The following is a 21,258-nucleotide window of genomic DNA, read 5'->3' on the forward strand; positions in this document are numbered from 1 at the left end:
GGCATCAGATGAGTGGTTCAGCACCATTCAGTGGCTGGCTGCTGAACAGGGACGTGAAGAGGATTTCAGTTTCATCTGTAATAATAACCAAGCTGGTCTGGAAAAAAATAAATTGAAGGAACATAATCCAGTTTTAACGCTACAGAAAACAAATAAAATGTATCTGGAAGCAGCATTTCCTCTTCAGGACAGCACCCATCATGCCTGAAGACCTGAGCAGGGTCTCTGTGTCCACACACTGCAGTTATCCTGACCATGCTCTGATGCCACGAGGCCTTTGCTGTGAAACTGTCTGACTCCCGAAGGCAAACTGCTCCCACGAGAGAGGGAGCACAACTGTCTCCAGCAACTAATGCAGACTGCCTCCTGGCTACACAGTTTAGAGAGGATACCATCTAGACTTAAGTGGCCATATACACAGCTGAGGACTTTTCGCAGCCTCCTCTGAGCCCCAGGTTTCAGTTCAAAATGACGGATATAATGAGAGTGTTGTACTGCAGCCTGCTGAAATGTTGTTTTCCTACTATGATGATGAGAATGTGTTTCGTGTGCCCCAAGGCCACCTGGATAGTATTAGAGGGCTGGCCAGGGTAGGGGAAAGCAAACTTTTTTGTGATTTCCCACTGAAAATTGTTAGCTTCTTTCTACATATATAAAGAAAAAGCTGTGTTGACTCTGAAGGCTGCAGCTGAAAAGGTGCAAGTACACAATATTTCTGTTGGAGAAATAGCAGAAACAGGAATGCAGTATGAATGTTAGTGATTCCCATAGTATCAAACAACATCATGGAAGAAAATCCATCAGAAATATGAACTGCAAAAGGGCCATTTCTGCCTTAAGAAGCAGTGGCTTAGCGCAGCTTGGGAGAGTATATCAAGGTCATATTGCTTTTTCTTGCCCTGCTCTTGTATTCTTCCTAGGGGATCTTTTACAGTCTAGTGTTGGAGATGGTGAATTGATGGAGGGAAACCTTGTGGTGGACCTTTGATATGGTCCTCACTACCAGTCTTGTGGTCTTACCACTATTGTCTTCTGGGAGTGTTTTGTAATACTTTAAAAAAAAAAAAAAGGAGTTATCCAAGAAGGCTGAAGAAACTGTGTGAAGAAGCTAAGGCATTACTACTGTTAAAAAAAGGTAATAATGCCAATAATAATAATAATTATTATTATAATATCACTGTTGCTCCAAAAAGAGTACAGTCTTTTTAAGACCTTGACCTTGACTTTTCCTTAGCATTGGCGTAAACTACTTAAGAGTGCTGCTGTTTTCCATCCCCCAGCTAGTACACTTTAAAATGGAGGGAGGCTATTTTAATGGTAGAGAAATCACAAAATGTGACACCTATTCATACCCATCTTACTCACCATGAAATCACTGTGCCTACATAAATTGGACAGGCAGACAACTTTAAAGCACTTTGGAAGGAGACCTTCAGGGACTGAAATTACTGTGCTTTGCTAGCAAAGTGGGATGTGGTGTCAGAGTGATTCTGTGCCCTAAGTATGTGCAGAGAAACAGACACCCACTGACAAGTGCAGAACTGCTTTTAGGATCACCTTGTTATTATGCAGGGAAAATGGTAGTCTTTGCTCCTTGCGAACAGGCTCCCATGCTTAATGCTATATGGGGGCAAACAGTTAATGGCATAATGAAACAGGGAGCAGAGCAGAGCTTAGATGATCTTTTAATTCTGGATCATTTTAACCCATGTTGCTAGAGAGGGTGGGCACAGCTGGTGTGCATGGATTTCACCGAGTGGCTTCGGGAGGTGGCCAGACCTGTTATTTTCCCAGCATTAAAAATCCATGCAAACAGATTGAAGTGTTTGTGACTTCCAGCCATGACTGAATTTTAAGAGTAGCTCAGAGGAATGGATTTAAATCTATATCCCAAAGGCAAACAGTGCCATAAGCTCCCGAATTACTCCTGGCCCTTTTTCAGTATATGTATAACTGTCTCTACAAGCAAATCCCTAACGTCCTTTCATTCGTGCATGCATCCAGGTGGTGTATTTAACCTGCATCATCCTCAAACCTGCTCTTCTCAACATTTAATACTCCACCATCTGGGTCAGTTTCAGCTGTGGGAATTATTCCCAGCGAGCAGTAAGAATCCTTGAACCCAGAGCTCCTCAGGCCTCAAACTTCTGTTAGAGACCACTCTTACATCCACTGAACAAGTCCCTGTGGGATCAAATCAACACTGCTTCGCTCTGCCTGACATTCACAGCTGCTTCTCTAGGCTTCAGTGACTGTATGATGACCTGCTTCATAGATGAATATTTTTATATACGTACTTTAAAAAGTAATTCTAGAAGCATATAAAACAGGATAGACAGACAGGTAGAGGCACAGGCATGAGGCTTGGCCTGTGCTCCCAGAAGAGTGGGTTTAGGAGCAGACGAGAGCATAACATAAACGAGCACCAACAAACCTTTGCCTCAAATGACCAGAGTTCTTTGTCCCCCTTAGCTTTTCTCGTAGGAAAATACCCCAAGAAAGAATCATTACAGCTGCAAATGTCGTTGAACCTGAGCCATTCACCCTACCAGGGAGACGAACCCGTTGCCATGTGTTCCATCATGACCAGCCAATATTTGCTCCTCCACTCAGTTCAGACACAGGCAGCTCTTGGCCATCAAACCTTGGATTTAAAAACCTCTGGGGAGTCTCTTGTCTGAATAATGCATAAGGCTGAGGAAATCTCCATGAGCTGGGGGGAAAAAAAAAGAGATGAGGTTTGTCAAACTGGCACAAGTTATTTGCTCAGTGCTAATAAGGTGGTGTTGACAGCTGAGCAGAGCAGTTATGGCTTTTTTTTTCACTGCTTGAGGCTTGAAGGACTTTGTTTTATGTTGGAATACTGCATCTATAAGAGTGGGGGGTCTTGCATCTGTTTTTGCATCATCCTTGGCCATCTTTTACTTTCATTACCTGCCACTGTATTTTATTGGTTGAATATATGTGGCCCCAGTTTTGGTAGCTCTGTGTGTGTGCAAAGTCAATGTTAGTGGATCCCTTGCAGTGCTGGCACCTCAGGAGACTTTATTTTTTTTCAGGTATCTGAAGCAACCCACCTCATCTCTCTGTGACTTAATTTCCTGCTGTGCTGTATAAATAAAATACCTTAGACTTTTTTTCTTAGCTGCAAGAGCCATGTCTCTGAAATTACTTTCTAAGGGGAGTATATTTTGCTAGAGTTATGGTAGTCTTCCCAGGCTGCTGTTACCTGAGATGCTTTGTGCTGCCGCAGAAAGTGGGGTTTGTGTTGTTACAGCAGGGGAACATGCCATCTCTTTACATTGCACCTGAAGACAGAACGGTTTCTCTCATTCAGCGTCACAGTCTGGTAATATCTGACCTGTGTAACACGTCTCAGCCGCATGGATTAAACCAAGGTTTTGCTTAACAGGGCCCAGCAGAACTCCAGAAGGAAAACAGCTGTGTTGCATGGGGCGTCAAGCAGCCACTGTCTCCAGCTTCTACACCGCAGCACAGTGATGACTGCTCAGCCAAGCTCTGGGACACATGTGCTAAAGAAATTTGTCAGTAATCTGTTTTAAGTGAATCTGCTTTATTTTGTGCCCGTGCTGGATTAGGAATCTGGTCAACAGATTAAGAGGTGATCTGAATTGCTTTTTACTGCAGGACAACTCCCAGAAATTTCTCTGTGCCCTCCTTTTCAGCTTTGTCAAGTGAAGAGCTATACCACTCCCATTAAAGAGATCAAGTAGTACATGTGCACGATCCCCATTAACACCAGGAGTGGATCCAGTTAAGAAAGGGCATCTTTCAGCTCTCTTCCTCTGGTCCCTCAGCTCCTGCACACTGCACGACTCAGGCAGAATTTCACAGAGGATTACAGGCTGGAGCCTGCTTTTGATTATAGTGATCTAAAGCTGGAGTCCTATGGCTTTGAGGGACAAGTCTTTTGTATTTGCAAACCGACACATATTTTTGGGAGAATATTTTTGCTTCCAGCCAGCTGTGCTTGTGTGCAGACTTCCCCCACCTTCCTCCCTGGCTGGCAGCTCCTTCCAGTCACTCATTCCTGGGCTTTATTTGTAAATGAGCAATGAACAGGGCGAGAGTAAATGATCTGCTGAGGGAAGTGGGATGAATCTGATTAATATTCTGTTGTTTCTCTCAAGTCACAGGCAGGGTAGGTGACCACAGCCCCAGCAGAGAAGTCCCGCCTGCCCATTTCTTTGGAGAAACAATTATAGAATACAAATACAGAGAGAACATCTCAGTATCACACAATCTTCAATATTATTTCCTGGACATGGGTTACATGTGAGAAACAAAGTCTAATAAGCCTTTTTTCTCGTTAGCCTGGGGTTGCTGTTCAAGTAAGACGGGGTAGGAGGGAAAGGAGAAGGCTGAATCAGATGCTGTTTTTTTCATGAGCCATAATCCACTGAACAGGAGTCAGGTCAGATGTGGCCCAGCAAATTCCTTAACTGGCAGGGTCACAGCTTTTCTCCTCCCACATGCATCATGGAAAAGCTTCTTCTCATTTCACTGGAAAGAAGACCTCAAGCTGGAGCTGGGGAGTCTCCTGAGGTCCAGTCCCCTTCTTCCCAGTGCACCCAGAAAAAAACATGCAGAGCTCTCTTGTGCCTCTGTTTCCCAGTCACCCTGCCTTACTATCCTTTGCCAAAGTTGGGTTTGAATCATGGTGTGGGGGGGTACCTGCACCTAATCTTCTTGCCAAGATGCAGTGCAGGGTGTGGAAGCTGATCCTCAGTGAGTGCATGACCTTCAGCCTGACATGACACTGGCACAAACAAAAAGGAAAGGTTAATTTCTAGGGATATTTTATTTTGGTTAAGTATTTTTAAATAGTAGGCACTATGCTACACAAAAAATGGTGTGGCTTACACTGTTGTGGGTAATGATATATTTTCTGTAGGACTGTTCCTACAGAACAGGGACAAATCAGTGGTGTAAATCACTGTCAGCTTTGTATTTGTCTCTTTGCCTTAAGGATAGCCCAGGGCGTGAATGTATCTCACCAACACATCACGTGTCTTCAGAGATGTGGCATCTCTGACCAGGCAGGTGGCCCTGCTCAGGTATCCTGACATGCTGAGGGAACCAGCAGCTACCATGACTTGTGCCTACCAGTTTGCTGAAGACTTGAGCCAAAGTCCTCAGCTAAGTCAGAGAGAAAATCCTTGAAGACCCAATGACAGGACCAAGACTCTTGACTGAGGTAGTGCATGTTTAAGTTATAAAAGAGACATCCGAGGAAAAGCCTTCTGATACCACAGCTAAAATAAATAAATAATTAAAAATAAATAGAACAATTGATTTCCATTTTCTGATAACACCAATTGGCAAAAAAATGACATTAAGACAGGGACAGTTTCAGAGATGATGAAGAAGCCTATACTTGTTTATTTAGCAATTCAGCTGTTTGATGGATGCTGCAAACAATGTGCATTATCAAGCTGCAAGGAAATTTCCAAATTAAAAATGCAGTAAAAAAGGCTTTATAAGAGGCATGAATATATTTGACTAAAAAAAAAAAAAAAAAAAGAATTGTAAGAATGGTTTGGTGGCTTTTTTTTATAGTAGGACGCTACTGAAGTGGTTTCTGGGTGGGAAAATTGAATCTCAAAACTCAGTTATTCATCCTGATGGTGGGACGGTATTTTTGCCTTGTAGAGCTGTATCATGCTAATGCTATTGCTGTCATACCAGCAAAGTTTACGATTTTCTCCTGAATCTTGCTGTTGTTCTCTGTTTTTAAGAGCCTATTAAAATATCCAGGTTACTTGCCAGGAAGTATAGTCTTGCAGTTTTCACACATGGAAATGAGACTCAAGAGATCTTGGTTTGACTACAGATAGTCTCACTGGTCTCCTGCACAAGCTTGAGCAAAGGCTTAGGTTGTGGATATGCAAGTGGGTTATCTCAGTGCAAGACAAGCTGTCTTCATTAAAAAACAAAACCCCCAAAGCCTACAAATACAAGATACAGGTTTTAACTGTTTTAGCTGTGTCCCAGGCATGATAAACTTGTCCCTGGATTAATCAGCAATGAGCATTTCCTCCTCTTGGACATCTGCCTTTTCATACACATTCTCCTCCTCTGTACACAGTTATGATGGGGTGTTTTTTCTGGGGTTTATACCCTATACTTAATTTCTCATTTCAAGTGACCCTCATTCACAGTCCATCACTATGTCATACCTTGAGCTGGGAAAAACATTTTCAGATGAGCAGCTAGAGACTGGACCAGCTGAGCAGTTCGGGGTGTTTGGGGTGAATCTTTTCCATCAAAAAGCAAATATTGAAGAAAACATGGCAAGAGCCCTGCTGTGCTGAATTAAAGCTTTTGCTTTAAAAAAATTAAAGCTTTTGCAGAAGCCCCATTTTTTCTTTTGGAAATAGAATTTGCACATCTCTTGCTAATTTATCTTTACAACAATCCCTGAAAACAGAACATTATTATTTTTTAATAACAGTAGTTACTCTGTAGTGAAGGAATTACTGAGAGAAAAACAGACATCCTTTCTTTGTGGGTCAGCCTACACTAGTAGGTTATTTTCTTTGTTTGTTCAGTGGTTTAAATACTTAAAAGAAAATCATTTGTTTTCACAAGCACTTTGTTTTATGAAATGAGAGCTGTAATACCTCTTGTCTGTGGGCCTGAAGACTCCAAAAGCTGTATAGACAAAAGCTTCTCTTGGCAGCTTTTTGGATTTTAGCTGTTGCCAATCCTCCTGTTCCTCCCCTAAGCTCCTACTGTCTTGTCACCTCATTCCCACCCTTGGGCCTTCATTTCTGCTCCCACACAGCTCCCTTCTAAGGGGCTATCCAGATCACAGAGTTGCGCTGAATTTAAAATAACTTCTCCTTCCCTTAACCACTTTTTTAAGGTTTATTTTTAATTTGGATCAAATCCTTGAGTAGCGAATCGGAGAACTGCGTGATTCACGGGGTGGTTACATCAGTGCTTCTGAACTGGTGTTTTACGTAATGGCATTTCAGCGGTAAGAGGAGAGAGAGGCGGTGCTGAAAGAAGGGAGTTGCAGTTTTCACTGAATTAAAAGCTATGTAACGATGGCCTGCAGTCAGAGCTGTGATTGCAGCTTGCTTCAGACTCCCCTGACTTTAATCTACTGCAAACTGTGTTGGTTTGTCAACGTAGGGTAGGGCTTAGTATGGACTATCAGATGAAGTATTTATCAAGTATTGATTTAGCTCCTGCTAGGTTATCCAGCTTTCCCTGACCCTTCTGCTGCTTCAGTTTCATTGTTATTCATGTCTGAATAACTGTTATTTAAAATTAGGGTAGATAATTTGGGCTAGTAATTGGATCTGATAACTAAATAAGTAGGAGCAAGGAAAAAGAAAAAAAAAAGAGATGTGTTAATTGTGAATAATTACAAGCCCAAATTTACAACTCTATTACCTCTTCTCCAAAACACGCATGCTTCCCTTCAGTCTCACTTTCAGAAACTGAAAGATAAAAGTTGCGGGTTGCAGGGCACAGAAGTTGTAATCCTGGTAAAAGAGAGTACCTTGAAGTCCACCGTCTAAGACAGGCATGTGCTCTGCCGAGTTTTCAGAGGTCAGCAAGAGCTCAGGGACAGAGCACAGGGCAAAATCTCTGACTTTCATTCCCAGCTGCACCACAGCATGGCAAATAGGAGGAGCTTGAGTTCTTATGAGAGATGGAAAATCAACCCAAACTTCACCCTCCCTCACTGCAGCCTTCAGTTGCCATCTCAAGATCCTATCTATCTTTCATTATGGGGAAATGATTTTGGAAATGAACCTTACATTAGCCATCTTTGCATGTCTACTATATGAGGAGTGGCCTCCTGACAAATTGCCTTGCATACCATGTAATGTATGTTAACTGATAGATTATGGAGAAGGCTGGGCTGTATGTGGGGTGAGTCATTACCCAGAAAAGATCCAGAGTTATTTTCACATAGGCTTTCTACATGGATTCTGTTTTACTGCCCATGAGCAGCCCTGCTGCAATAGCTCTCACCAGCATGGCTGGAAAGCTGCCGTGCTGGTACAGCCTGGGCGAATGAGTGGCTATCTGTGTCCTTTCATTGAACCACAGTTACGGGAATCTCATTCTAGCATTAATACTGTTTTGCAGCTCATTTGTAATTAACAAAACAGAGACTGTTTCCCTGTAGAAATACAGGATGGAAATGTATGATACCAGCAGGTTTTACACTGTTCATCTGAACCTCCATCATAGAGGAATGCAGCCTGGTGCATATATCGAGTGCTGGTAAATGCTCTGTGTGATAAATGAGGTTGGATCTCATACTTTTAAAGGTGAAACAGGCCTTTCATGTGAAATGTTCACACTGTATCCTGCAAGACTATGAAATTCTTATGACTCCATGTGTCTTTTAGGGACAGGGCTCCGACTAACAAGTTAGAAAGGGACCCTTGTCCAAAACCTTTTGCAGCATTCAGGACTGGGATGTTGCCTTATCCCCACAGAGAAGTTATAGAGCTTTTCTGTGACTTTACAACTGAGATTTGAATCTTGAGTGGTGCTTGGTATTGGCAATATTAATATGTTCTTTCCTAAAAGAGAAAAATATTTAGGTAGCTTGAAATTTGTGAACTGCCACCAAAGCTTCTATAGCTAGGTGGGTTTAATGGGATATGCTTTGTTTTCTTTTTCCTCCCAGAAGCAGCAATGGTGTCCTCTTTGCCCATAGCAGTGTCCTACTTTAAGCCTATATGTGACACTTCTGATAAGAGTTCTCATGCACTGGCAGATCTGATCTATACTCTTGTGGGATTATTTAAAAAAAAAAAAAAGGTTTAACTATAGTTCAGTGAGTATGACAGTACTCCTCCATCCTTTTCCAATTTTTTACATTACAAGCTATTGGCAAAGAGGCAAGGAAGTGATCGATAACTAGATCGTTCAGCATCCTGTGGAGGGATCTAAATTGTAGAGCATTGTTAGCCTCTGGGACTTGTGTGTATAGTCCAGAAATACTGCAGGTGGGTGGGGACACAGATAAAAATCGTTATGATAGATGTTCCAGAAGCAGCTTTTCCCAGTATATCCCTTCTGAGTGAAAAAAATGCCATTCTGAAAGACTACAACTTCTCTTCAGAGATCACTGCTCACAAAGTGTTCATTTACAATACAGCCCATTTTTTTGCATCTTCCACCAGGTCTCCTTTTTGTGTGTCCTCATCTGAAGATGCAGTTGGATCAGCTCTTAATTTTGCAAGCCCCTATTTATTCGATCAAACTGACTCCATGTACAGAGAAACCTTGCACTCTTTCTTCTCTCCCTCTACTAATATACACAGTCTTCATCTCGTTGCATCCAGCTACAAGTAGGGAATACAACAATACAACAGCTGTACTACTAAGAAGCATCACTATGTTAAGAAAAACAGGTCGTCTTCTTCAATGTCTCCTTCTCAGACCAGCTTTAGAAGTCTGCAATCACTCTTTTCTACTGGGAACATTTTGCTTTCTCGCTCTGGGGCAGAATATTGTGTGTGTAACACATTTACCAGCAGCTTGTTGTACTAACTCTGTATATGCTTGGGTATTGTACAATGTCCTAGACAGAATATCGAAAGATGAAATAGAGCTGGGATTAAACCTTCCCAAATGCTCTTCTCTTGTTCCCAGAGTTGCTGTCCTCCAAGAACACACCGGTCAGATGAACCACGTCCTTACAGTGACAGCAATCCCTGCCAGTGCACCAATAAACAGCACATGCTAAGCAGAAGGTCTCTTTGCTCTATGAGGCGGTTGATAAATGGGGAGATGGGGTTGAAATGATCTTGCAGTCATCCAGCCCCCGTTCTCCTCCTCCTCATCCTATTCTTCATGTCGGTTGCAAAGTATGCTGAAGCAGTCTGCTCCTTGTCACATTTGAGGAGGAAAATGACATTGATACGGGACTAAATGCAAAAAGAGACTTTCCCCTAGTGAAAACTGGCTAATTGATGTCAAATCAAATAACTTTAAAGAGCTGTGATGGCTACAAATCAGATCATAGAGGGCAATACCGGTTCATTCTGTTTCACACGGGGACTGTGCTTTGCAGTTTAAGCGACAGCACTTTGGCATTCAGGGCTTCTTTATAACCCAAACAAATCAAATCTCAAATCTTTTTGATTTTGATGCCTGACAATAGGGGATGATTAAAACTACTGCAGTGGAGTCTGGGAATGGATTATTATTATAAATAGCTGCAGTCTTGCCATTCCCTGTTCTCTTCTGTGGGTCTGGAAGCTTGAGGCAAGAAAAGCTGGGGAGAATAAAATAGATGCTAACAAGAGAGGTCAAGTGAGAGCAGAGAAAAAAGTTATTTCTAATAGACTGATTTTTGGGATACAAGCTTTTTCTATCTCTTTACCTTCATGCTTTAAATTCCAGCCTAAAAGGTAACAAAACATAAAAGATATTTTAAAAGCTAAAAGCTAGTTTCCCAGTGATGATTCTCTGAATCAGAACTGAATTATCCATTGGTCTGGATTAAAGAAGCACAGTTTTAGGGTATGTCCTCTCAGTGCTGCACAGACAGATGCAAGCTCTCTCTCCATGGGAGCCTTCGGATGTGTGAGTTAATCCAGACTCTGCTCTGGACATTATAAGTATGGCAAATAAAGAACAACAGAGAATCTAAAAGCCAAGCAAAGAAGAATTGTAATTAGTGGTGGCTGATAGAAGAAGCAAGAAGTCTATTTTTTTAATCAGGTGCCTGATCAATTGACTGGTCAGGATTTTTTCAACAGGTTCATTTGGACCAAGGGTTTTAGAGGGTTTTTATCCATCCTGAAACATGTCCTGAGCAGGTGGGACACAGGTGCTTTCACCCAAGAAGCCTCATGGCACTTCACAGCCCCTTGCAAAGTACATCCCCCGAGAGGCACTGCCCAGCATCTTGCTATCACAACTCCCGTATTTCTGCCAATAACCTTGAGGATATATTTGCAGAAGAAAAAACAGGGGATGGTTTGACAGCTGAATATGGATATGATTTACCCTACCTGAAGTTATGGAGTTATGGTACAGACAATTTCCCTTCGAGTAGCGATATCCCACGTCCCCGTGTTTTTGCTTCACAGTGTAGGGCACTGCTCAAACTGCACACTGAAGCTGATCTGCCCTCAGTAAGTGGCTATTTGTACTCAAGTAATCCTGAGGCTCAAATAAATACCATTATGAAAGTCTGAAGTTTTTACTAGACACAGAAACAGGCTTGCTAGAAATAACTTTCCGGAAAAAAAAAAAAAAAAAAAAAAAGGCCTGAATTTGGTCTGTGTTTCTCTTGGGACCACAAACAGCAAGGGCTAGAAACCTTACCCCAAAGCCTGTTTCTATCCTGGACTGGAGGGGCTGCAACACCAGTAGACACATTGACTGCAAAATATTTGGCACATATCACTGTTTTCATCTTCTCTGAAGCCCAGGAAGAGACTGTTAATCTCTTTTTGCAGATCGTTTGTACTAATAGTATGATGAAAACAGGAATGTCTGTACCAGTTCAGATCAAAGGCTGTCAGTTTTGTCTCCAGCAGTAGCCATCAGCGGGCACCTAAGGAAGAATGAGACAAGTAATTTTTCATTTTCACTCATATACTCTCACTCCTTCAGACAATTTCGTATCAGTAGATTTCCTGAACCTGATTTGATTTGCCTACCATGAATGAAAAAACAGAAGGTATAATGAAGAGGAATCTTTTTGAGGGGAGGGAGGGAAGGAAAATCCACTAGAAGAAAATCTTTGACTTTTTTTTTTTTTTATTTTAACACAGTAGACCAGATCTTCAACTAGATTAAATTAGGACTACGGAGATGAAGATAATTAGTTAACAGTCTTCCAAGCCAAATGATGATTCTTCTTTCCAAAATAATTTTGTTGAAGCATGTATTTAAATTTTCATAAAAATTTGTCATCTCAGATTTCATTTTATAATAAAAGCATAGATGAAATTCAGTAATGAAAACCTTGAAAAATGTTGTAGTTTTTAATTAAAAACCATTGCTTAGCAATGTTCTATTACTCTTTTAGGAAAGAAAGTCCAAGCTGAATCAAAACTCTGACCTTTTGGATGGCATCACCCAGATCTGCTCTGTGGCTGTCTCATTTTATGCCAATTCAGTAAGTACGTGCTGCCATGCATTTTCAGGAGAAGCAAGACAGGTTTTAAAGCTGGATTTATTTTTTTTTTCATTTCAGATTTTGTTATTATTAATTATTATTATTATTTTATTTTTTTAAGAATAAAATAGAAGAAAAGTTAAGCCTTGTGCTCAGCTGGGTTTAGTATGAATTAACGTCATTCCCTGCAGCAGAAACTTTACATATTCTGTGACAGCCAGACTGCAAATCATTTTTTTTTTCTCTGTGTAGGATGATAATTAGTAATAAAGACTGAATGATTCTCAGTCTGATTGCTGACACACATTTACAATTTATCTCATAGCAAGCTCTGGATAGAGGACATTTTCAGAACAGATTGGGAGTTACGCAAAAGATATTCATGTTCAAAGACATCCCTTAAAATTTAGTTAGCAGACAATGTCCTAAAACAAAGATTAGCTTTTCAAGTTGGGTTTAGTGTTGGTCAGACATAAAATTCAACTGTTATATAGGAGTATGGAGGAGGGGAGAGGTGGAGAAAGCGTGTACATTTTGACTTAGAACGTGAAGGAAAATTGAACCAGATGGTGAAAACTAATTGTGAGAAAATAAGGTAGAAGAAAACAAAGTTTCCCCACTGCTTTTTCATTATTTACTTGTGGTACTGAGTAAAATAGCAGCTTGGTTTCTTTATTAGGCACTCATAACAAGAACACAAGCAAAGATCAGCATTGATGTTGGACACTGTGAAGTTAAGATAGGGCTGACGCTTTTATCTTGCAAATGCAAATGTTGATCAAATGAATAAAACTGGACAAGAACAGAACACCTTTTCTGTTCTTAGATTACAGTACAAAATTGATCTGGCATGTGAGTGAGAAATCTTAGGCTGCAGTCTGCATGAGTGACCAAAAGTAAATGGACAGAAAGACCTTGAAATGTTCATATGAGGGACTCATTGGAAGTGATTTAGTTGGCAGCAGTCTAAAACTACCTCAACTTTATCCTACCTGGGAGGGCCTTCATTATAAACAAGTGTCCCCACTACCTTTTATTCCCAGTCTTATTCAGTCTTCTTGACCCATTTAGTCCTTGCTCTCTCTATGGAGATTGTCCCCAGAGGATCATTTAATATCTGTGGGTGATGATAATATTTCTAATATTGAAATATCTTGGTAAAAAATCCCCAAAACATCCTATATATTTTAATAAAAATCAGTCACCGCAAAGCCAAAACAAGAGTTTCCATGCTGCTGTGTCTTGGATGTAAAATGGATGCCTCTGAAATTCTGTAGCATTGAGCTCGCAATCCTGCATGAAGATGTGGTATGAAGGGGCAGTGATTTAGAGATAATTTTAAACATTTACTCTATTTTATTGCAGCGAAGACTTCCCCTTCTCTGAAATTTAAAATTTAAAATGGGCATTCTCTGAGCATGAGAGTAGTGCTTTTTGCTTTCTGAGATGGAACAAAGTATTTCCTTGATGAAAAAAATATGATTTTGATTTTAAGCAATAGGAACATTTTCCCATCACATATTTTTCATGCTGTGAAAACTAACCATCCACCAAACATTTCAAATGTGAATTCTCAAACAGCTCTGCTGAAATATATTTTCCTCCTCATTTTATATTAAAGTGTAACCCTGAATGTCGTCACAATACTGTCCGAGATTGCCTTCCCCTTGGATTTCAGGGTATCAGCCACCCATCACCTATGCATAAAGGAAGTTTTCCATTCCACTTGTCGAACCTAAAAAGCAGCAGAATAAAGCTAATGGGCTGCAAATGAATGCACAATGCTACAATTCTATTTTTAACCCCCAAAATGGGGTGTGTGTATGTGTGTGAAGATAGACCTAACAAACTTTATCCAAGTGTATGGTTCATAGAAATGTACATGGAATGGTACAATGGGATAGATTCCTTCACCTAGTGAAAAACTTAATAGGCTCCCTTGAGCTTCAGTTTATAACACTGATTTACACCTTCTAAAAATCTGGCCTGGGAGATTAGTGGGCTAATTCCCCTTTAAAAGACAAAAAAAAAAAAAAATTCATTTGCCTTAATCCAGTTAACATTTAAACTTTCCATTAACCTAAATTAAATGCTTTCTTTCAGATTTTTAATTTAGCATACTGACCCCCAAATGGAAAGGCCACTTACAATTACAAACCCCATAGTGCAGCCACCACACTCTCCAAATCGCAGTTATCATCCCAAACATGTTTCTCATCTTGGCACAGAAGAAAATGATTTTCTGCATCTGTGTGCCAGCAGATTTCCACCTATATGCTTTTCTGTTAATGTTCATTAATTCATGTGGCTTTGGCAAACTAATAAAGGGATATATGAGCATTGTTTTCTTTCCTGAGTGTTTCTGGCTTCTACAGAAAGAGAGAAAAAAACATTCTGAAGGTATGTACCCCCTTAGAGAGGACCGGGATAACTTCTCTGCATCACTTGGCAGCTCACGTCTGCTCTGTGCTTTGTAGGATAAGGTTGGAGTTAAGGTAGGAGGCTCTCGAATTTGATTTTAAATTAAAACGTCGGTGGGCTGCCATCGAAGAGGCAGGTTTAGCTTCCCTTGAAGGTTCAACAGAAATCTCTCTCAGGCAGCTCTGAGCAATCATGAAAAGTAAAACATTGCAGTGAAAACATCATGGTGAAAAGACTTTTTGAAGAGAAGTAGGAACAAATGCTTTCAAAATGGCCATGCCATGTACCTGTCATGTGAAACATGTGAGGAAGCTTTGGGCAGGAACATGAGCTGGAGAAACAGTCCCAAAGCTTTTGAGATGCAAGGACATTTAACTGCAACCCTGTTGATAAACCTTCACTGATGATGGTACCCTGCATTGTGCCAGAGAGAAAGCATAGCCTAATTTGTTTCAAAGACAGCCCAGTGATATATTAATAAGGATAGCTTAATTAACTGGAAGGTGTGTGCAGAGATAAGTTTTTAGGTACTCGAAATATCTGTTTGGTCTGTCTGCTCAGCTCGCTATATGGCACATGCCTTTGGCACGCATTAGTCCACTGGGCTCAACAGAGGTTTGTGTCAGCTGAGCGATGGAAAGGGTCATGACTGCTCTTACCCCTCAACTGGTGTGAAGTAAATTGTAATTATGTGGTTGTGTTTGTCACATAATGCAAAAGGGTTTGGTGAAGCTGTCTCAGGCGACGTGCCCACCAAGCTGTCCCTCCTCTCCAGGTCTGCCCAGCTCATCCGGGCCCTTGGGTCACTGATGTGGAGTCATATAGTGGGGGGTTCTGCTTGATGTTGAGAACAAACAAAAATATTAAGCACCTGTTTCTGGCTGAAGGCTAAATCTTATTTTAGGTACCTAAACTAAAAATTTAAATTAGATCCATGCTAATCCAGGAGGAACCAAAACTCCATTTTTAGCTTTCAAGTTGCTTGCACAGAGGTGCCAAGATAGATCTCATTATTGCCAGGCCTGAAAACTTGTTGGTCCTACGCCTAAGCCTGAACATCTCCCCAAAGTCAAATTTTCTTCTGCCTATGGGCCCCATTGGCCCAAAAAAGCTTATCTGCCAAAGCCAGAAGTGGTTACTGCTGTCTAATAAAAGACGTTGGGGTATCTTTGGCTGTGAGGAGCCTGCTGGCTCCTTACCTCTCTGGTTCTCCCCACAGTGAAGGACATGTTAAATTCCCGTCTTTGCCTGTGAAAAGTATAAACCTGCCTCTCTGCTAACTCCCTGGTGAGCACCCTGCCCGCCTCAACAACCCACCTTAGGCAGTTGCACCAGCTGTTACACAGTGTAGAAAAAAATCAATAAGGCAGAGAGAAGCTGTCCCAGAAGAGGGTTTCACTCTGCAATGGTTAGGGGTCTCGTGTCCCAGAGATTGCATCCCACAGGGCACCCCCCCAGACAAGCACCCTTTCTCCTTCCTCCCCAGTGGCTATACCGCAGCATGGAGTTGGGCTCGCCATCTCTGACCTGACCAGATGGGGGTCTGTTGGGCAGGCTTCTGGTTCTGTTTTCACCAGGAAGTTTTGAGCCCCAGTGCCCAGCAGCGCAGCAGAAGCCCAGGTTATCTGGGTAGTCATTAACCTTTCTGAGCAGCTCGGCTGTCCATGAGGAGGGATTATGTTGAACCTCATAGCACCAGCCAGAAGGACAGCTCACCAGAACGGAAGTATTTTCCCTCACCACACACATCCATACCTCTTTCCATTGCCTACCCCGTGGATTTGGTGCACGAATATTGATATCAGCGCTTATCCAGGCCAGATAAGTGATTCAGGGCAGGGTTTAATCCACTGAGAAAAAAATATGTCTGTTATTTCTTACTTCCAGCTCTCCTTTTGAAATAAAAAGAAATTCAATCCACCAAAATCCCAGTGGATCCACCAGCCTTCCAGTCATCTGTCTTAAGAGGGAATGAAATGAATTTAATCTCCACAGATCGTGCTGCACACTGCATTGCCAGCTGTCTTCTCGCAGGGGCTACCGTTGCTCAAAGGTCATAGTATAAATCCCTTGATTAAAAAACAACAACAAACACATTTTAAATGGGTAAAACCATAAGACACTGCCATAAAGCAGATTATGTGAAGTAGATACTGTTAAAACAGTTTAAATGTCTCTTTCAGGCATCAGTTTAGTTATCTCAAAGCATATTAGAGAGAGCAGTAAAATTTAATGGCTAGCAGTAAAGTGTTTATGCGTGGCCCTGAACACAGTGTTGCCCAACAGCAGAACATGTTAACTTCACCACATGGGTCCGTCATGCCCAACAAACTGAGTTTGGGTCCCCACTGGCTTCGGGATTTGAGAGCTCGGCAGAGAGCCCAGAGAGCCCACGCACGGGGACCAGGGGCACTGGTGCTGTTGCAGGGCTGTCAGGGCAGCAGCTGGGGCCTGTGTGTGCTGAGGAGCTGATTCAGTTGGGAAGTCTGTGTGCTCTGTGCGTACATGTGTATTGGGACACAGCCCCTCAGAGGTTAGCCTTGAGTTTCAATGTAAAAGAGACTGTTTTCCAGCCTGGTATTCAGGCTGGAGTTCTTCCACACTGACTTATGCAGACAGCTAGGTCCTGATCCTGGTTTTACAAGGATTACAAGGTAATTGAGAGGTCCCTTGACTCTTCCTAATGTTATGTGTTGGTGCATCCCGGGACAAGTTGGGTTTGTGCCATGTCAGAAACGTTGCTGAAAGTCCTGTGATTTTGCCTGCAGCCTTCTGATGGACCCAGCCCTGAGCATATAAACATGCCAATGCACATGGCCATTACACAAAAGGCAAGGCTGTTATCCTCACTGCCAAAAGAGAAAAAAGGAAAGGAATAAAAATGTTGTGGGTCATATTTGGTGTGATTATTTACAAGGACCAGAGAATAAGAAGCTGTAACATGGACGTCACTAGCCAGGAGTCCAGGCTGGGATTCAGAAATCTGATCTCCTTTCTCTGCCCCATCAGTGACTGTGATGTGCCACACTGCAAAAGTCACTTTGCAAATCCTGTTCCCACCCCCTGCCTGTGTTTATTTAGACTGCTGAATTTCGTCTTTCCCACGAATTTGTGTAACACCTAAACATCATGATCTAGAATGGAGTGCCTAAGCATTTCCATCATAAGAAGCAACCTCGGGCTGTCTGTGTGAGAAAGCATCTGGAGTATGATTGTATGAAAGGTGTTGCATAAAGATACAGGAGATAAATTGCAATGCGAGCTCTTTCTCACAGTCATTTTCCTTTAATAAATTCATTCTGTTTCCAAAGTAAGCAGAGATGCTTCTGGCTTTTCTACACCCTGCTTGGTCTCTTAAGCATGCAAGTCTCCCGGAGCTTTGCTTCAGACACCAGGACAGCTGGTTATACCTGGCTGTATGGCTGCCTAATGCTGCTGTGTAGGTGTTTGGCCTTTTCAACGCCCAAGGGCTCATTTAACCTCAAGGGCTGTGTTCCCTGTTAGGGACAAAGACAACTCAGCAACTGCTGTGACACAGTCAGATGCCTTATTCCAAAGTCTGGCTCCTCTCTGCTCTGCTGGGAGAGGAGAGGAGAGGAGAGGAGAGGAGAGGAGAGGAGAGGAGAGGAGAGGAGAGGAGAGGAGAGGAGAGGAGAGGAGAGGAGAGGAGAGGAGAGGAGCTGGAATACTGCCATAAGTAGCAGGTACTGATGCATATTCAGGATGTCTAGAGCCAGCAGGGATGTGTGCATGAGCGCAGCTTTTCCTTTTCCTCAGAGCATACATTATAATATTCCTTAAATAAGTAAAAAACTGGTTTCAGTCAGTTCTATTTGTTTTCAGCTGGCAGGTGTGGCTAAGCAAGGAGGTGAGTAGGAAGGGGTTTGCATTCTAATTTGCAAACTAACTTTTTATGCTTCAACTTCCCTTATCGTTGCTTGTCTCCCAGGACTATACTAGTCTCTCTAGCAAAATAAAACAGGGATGGGGTTGTGGGTTGTGTTACATATACAACATTCCCACCATATTTTTTTTCTTTGTGCTCTTTATTACTAGTCAGTCTGCACAGCCCAGATGCCTGGGGAAGCCCTCCAACAGGGTCTAGTGAAGGACTTCAATGAGATTTGCTGTAGGTGCTTTCACATTGGTCTGGACTGGTGTGTTTGCTCTATTGAAATGTTCTGTCATTTTCCAAATACCAACAACGATGCCTGCAGCATGTTTCCACCGTGTATCAGGAATCATGCTGAGATTGTACCTTAACCTCAGAGCTCCCAGGTGCTGGGATGTGTATCCTTTCAAGGTGAATAAACCAGCCCTTGGCCTTGCTTCAGGACCCCTGCTCATGAAACTGAAGTTCTGCCACCATAGCTTATCAATATGGTGCCTCAGACTGTGCATCCACAGATTACCTTCAGTTATAGCTCAACCTGATTATACTTAAACTAATTTGACGTGCAGAGTTTTGCTCATGTACCCAGCAATGCAAGTTGCTGATTATTACATGGCTGTTAGGTTTGGCTACTTATGAGGCTGATCAACCAAGCCAACAAGTAATGAATTCTCTTTACAGCTTGCTGTCCTCATTTGCATAGGCATTTGACTAAGCAAGAGGCTCTTTTTTTTTGTTCATGCTCATAGTGCAGAGCTCAGCTGTTACTCCTCGTATTGTACAGAGGAACATCTCACCTTTTTCCCATCAGTTATGCACTACTTCCCTCTCTATCATGCCATACCTGGCAATTGCAGCAAGAGTTATTTCATTCTTTTTATTTTTTTCCTCCTTCTTTTGGAGCAAATACTTAAGTGCTTTTTGGCTCAGACAGATGATCAGTCTCCTGAAGTCACTAAATCCCATGCTCAGGAAGCAATGGGAATATAAGGCTTTGAGCCCACCCATTTTGACCGTGACCTACATGAGGTGAATGTACATCTTTTTGCGGAATTATAAAGTAGCTGAGCTGTAGACAGCTTTCAGTGTTAGCAGCGCTATTCCAAGTTTTAAGTGTTTTGTTTCTTTTTTTTGTTTGCTTTAGATAAATATGTCTTAAAAAAGAGACACTTGGAATGGGGTTTCTATTAACTGGCTGTATAGAAGGTATAGGTTCCTAAAGCGTTAGCTAAATTAGATATAGATACCTCCCCAGGTATTCCAATCAGCCAGACAACCAGATCATCAGCTAGTATAAATGAGCTAAAACTTGCAAATGTCAGTAAATATTTACAGATTTGGTTTTGTCCCCTCCCCCCCCCGCCCCCCGCCCATCTTTTGTCTTCTTCCTGATAGACACCAAAACATTTTTTTTTTTTTGACCAAGTATAGAGGGGAAAATGTGTTAGGACTTAGGAAATTACTACAAAAGGAAGAAAATGGTATTTTTACATGCAACGAAGTTGCCTCTAAGTATTTGGAAAGGGGGGGGGGGGTAAAGGAAATGTAGGGAAGTGGGATAAAAAAAGAAAGAAGAAAAAAATGAAATCAAAATTAATCCTTGTTGCATAATGTACCCTGTGGGGATTTTTAAGAGCAGTGGAATTACATGTTACTTATTGGCAATCACATGTCTAACAAGGTGTTTGGTATCTACTGACATAAGCTAGCTGACGAAGCAGGGGTATTTCTCTTATCAACATTTAAATGTGGCATAAAATCCCTGTTAACAGGATTATTATCGTGCTAGAGCTGTCATTGTTTAGGCCTAGCTGTACGACTAGTGTTACATGAATAACAGAAGTGTGTGTGTCTGTGTGTGGTTTTCTTCTTCTTTCTCTTTGTTTTAAAGTTTGATCTGGGACACTTCAACCAGGTCTGTGCAGAAGACCATCCCACAGCTGTCTGGCAGATAGAAAAGTTGGGACACTCGTCTAACAACAACAGCTGGTGTACAGGCTATTACTGTCTAGACCAACAATTCCAAAACTAGTAGAAAACTTGCATATATCCTGAAAAACAATAAGATGAATTAGGAGGTAATTTTTAAAATATAAAGGTTCCTTTCTGCTTGAACCAGTCTCTGAAGCATTCAAATTCAAATTTCAAAAAAATGAAGAGCCCCCGAATCTTACATTTTAAATAAAATGAATTATGATTTTCTAACATAACAAGACTCCAGAAATAGGAGATTTAAAGAAATAAAAATGCCGTACAGTTCCTAGTAGCATAAAAATTACCCCGTCTATCCTCCCAAGAGTAACAACAACGGGAGGAGAAAAAAAGTATTGATTGTAGAGACAAATACATTAACCTACACATTATTAAGGCAATAAAGGCAATTTTCTTGCAACTGTAACAAAAGGTATAATCAGATGAGTTTTTGCAAGCCAATTTGAATTAGCTAACACCAGTTAATGTTAGTTATTTTTCTAGCTGAAATGAACTAAAAGAGGAGTGGGGAAAGGTGTTAGTTAGGTTGGCATGCAGTTTATTTTCGAGTTGTGGCTATGGCCCTGGATCATCTTCTTTCCTCAGAAATGGGAAGTGTTCGAGAAAAGGGAAAGGGGATGTGTTAGGACTGAGGAGTAGATATAGATCTCATCATGACTCTCAACATCACCCTCTCCTACTCTCTGATGTGGGAGCCTGTCTCCCTCTGATCTCACTAGAAATATTTGGGGCTTCCTTTGAACTTATAGGACAAAGGGTGGGATGACGTGCTTTAAACAGTTTGCGGCTATGAAAGAGCGTTGTCTTCCTTCCTTCTCCT

The 21,258-nt window shown here is 41.7% G+C and overlaps 1 long non-coding RNA gene across 2 annotated transcripts in view; it reads right to left on the bottom strand.

Annotated features, from left to right (window-relative positions):
- Positions 1–476: 476 nt before the first annotated feature.
- Positions 477–21,258, bottom strand: part of LOC310902525 — a 35,390-nt gene continuing 14,608 nt past the window's right edge. The window contains exons 3-4 of one of the 2 annotated variants that reach the window (XR_014586757.1): positions 11,335–11,566; positions 477–2,713 (exon numbers count right to left, since the gene is read on the bottom strand). This is a non-coding gene — a long non-coding RNA (uncharacterized lncRNA). Of the gene's footprint in view, positions 2,714–10,213; positions 11,567–21,258 lie in introns of those variants that run through there. The other variant, XR_014586758.1, reaches the window with a different exon arrangement.

This window comes from Anser anser, assembly GCF_964211835.1.
Source record: "Anser anser genome assembly, chromosome: 7".
NCBI lineage: Eukaryota > Metazoa > Chordata > Aves > Anseriformes > Anatidae > Anser > Anser anser.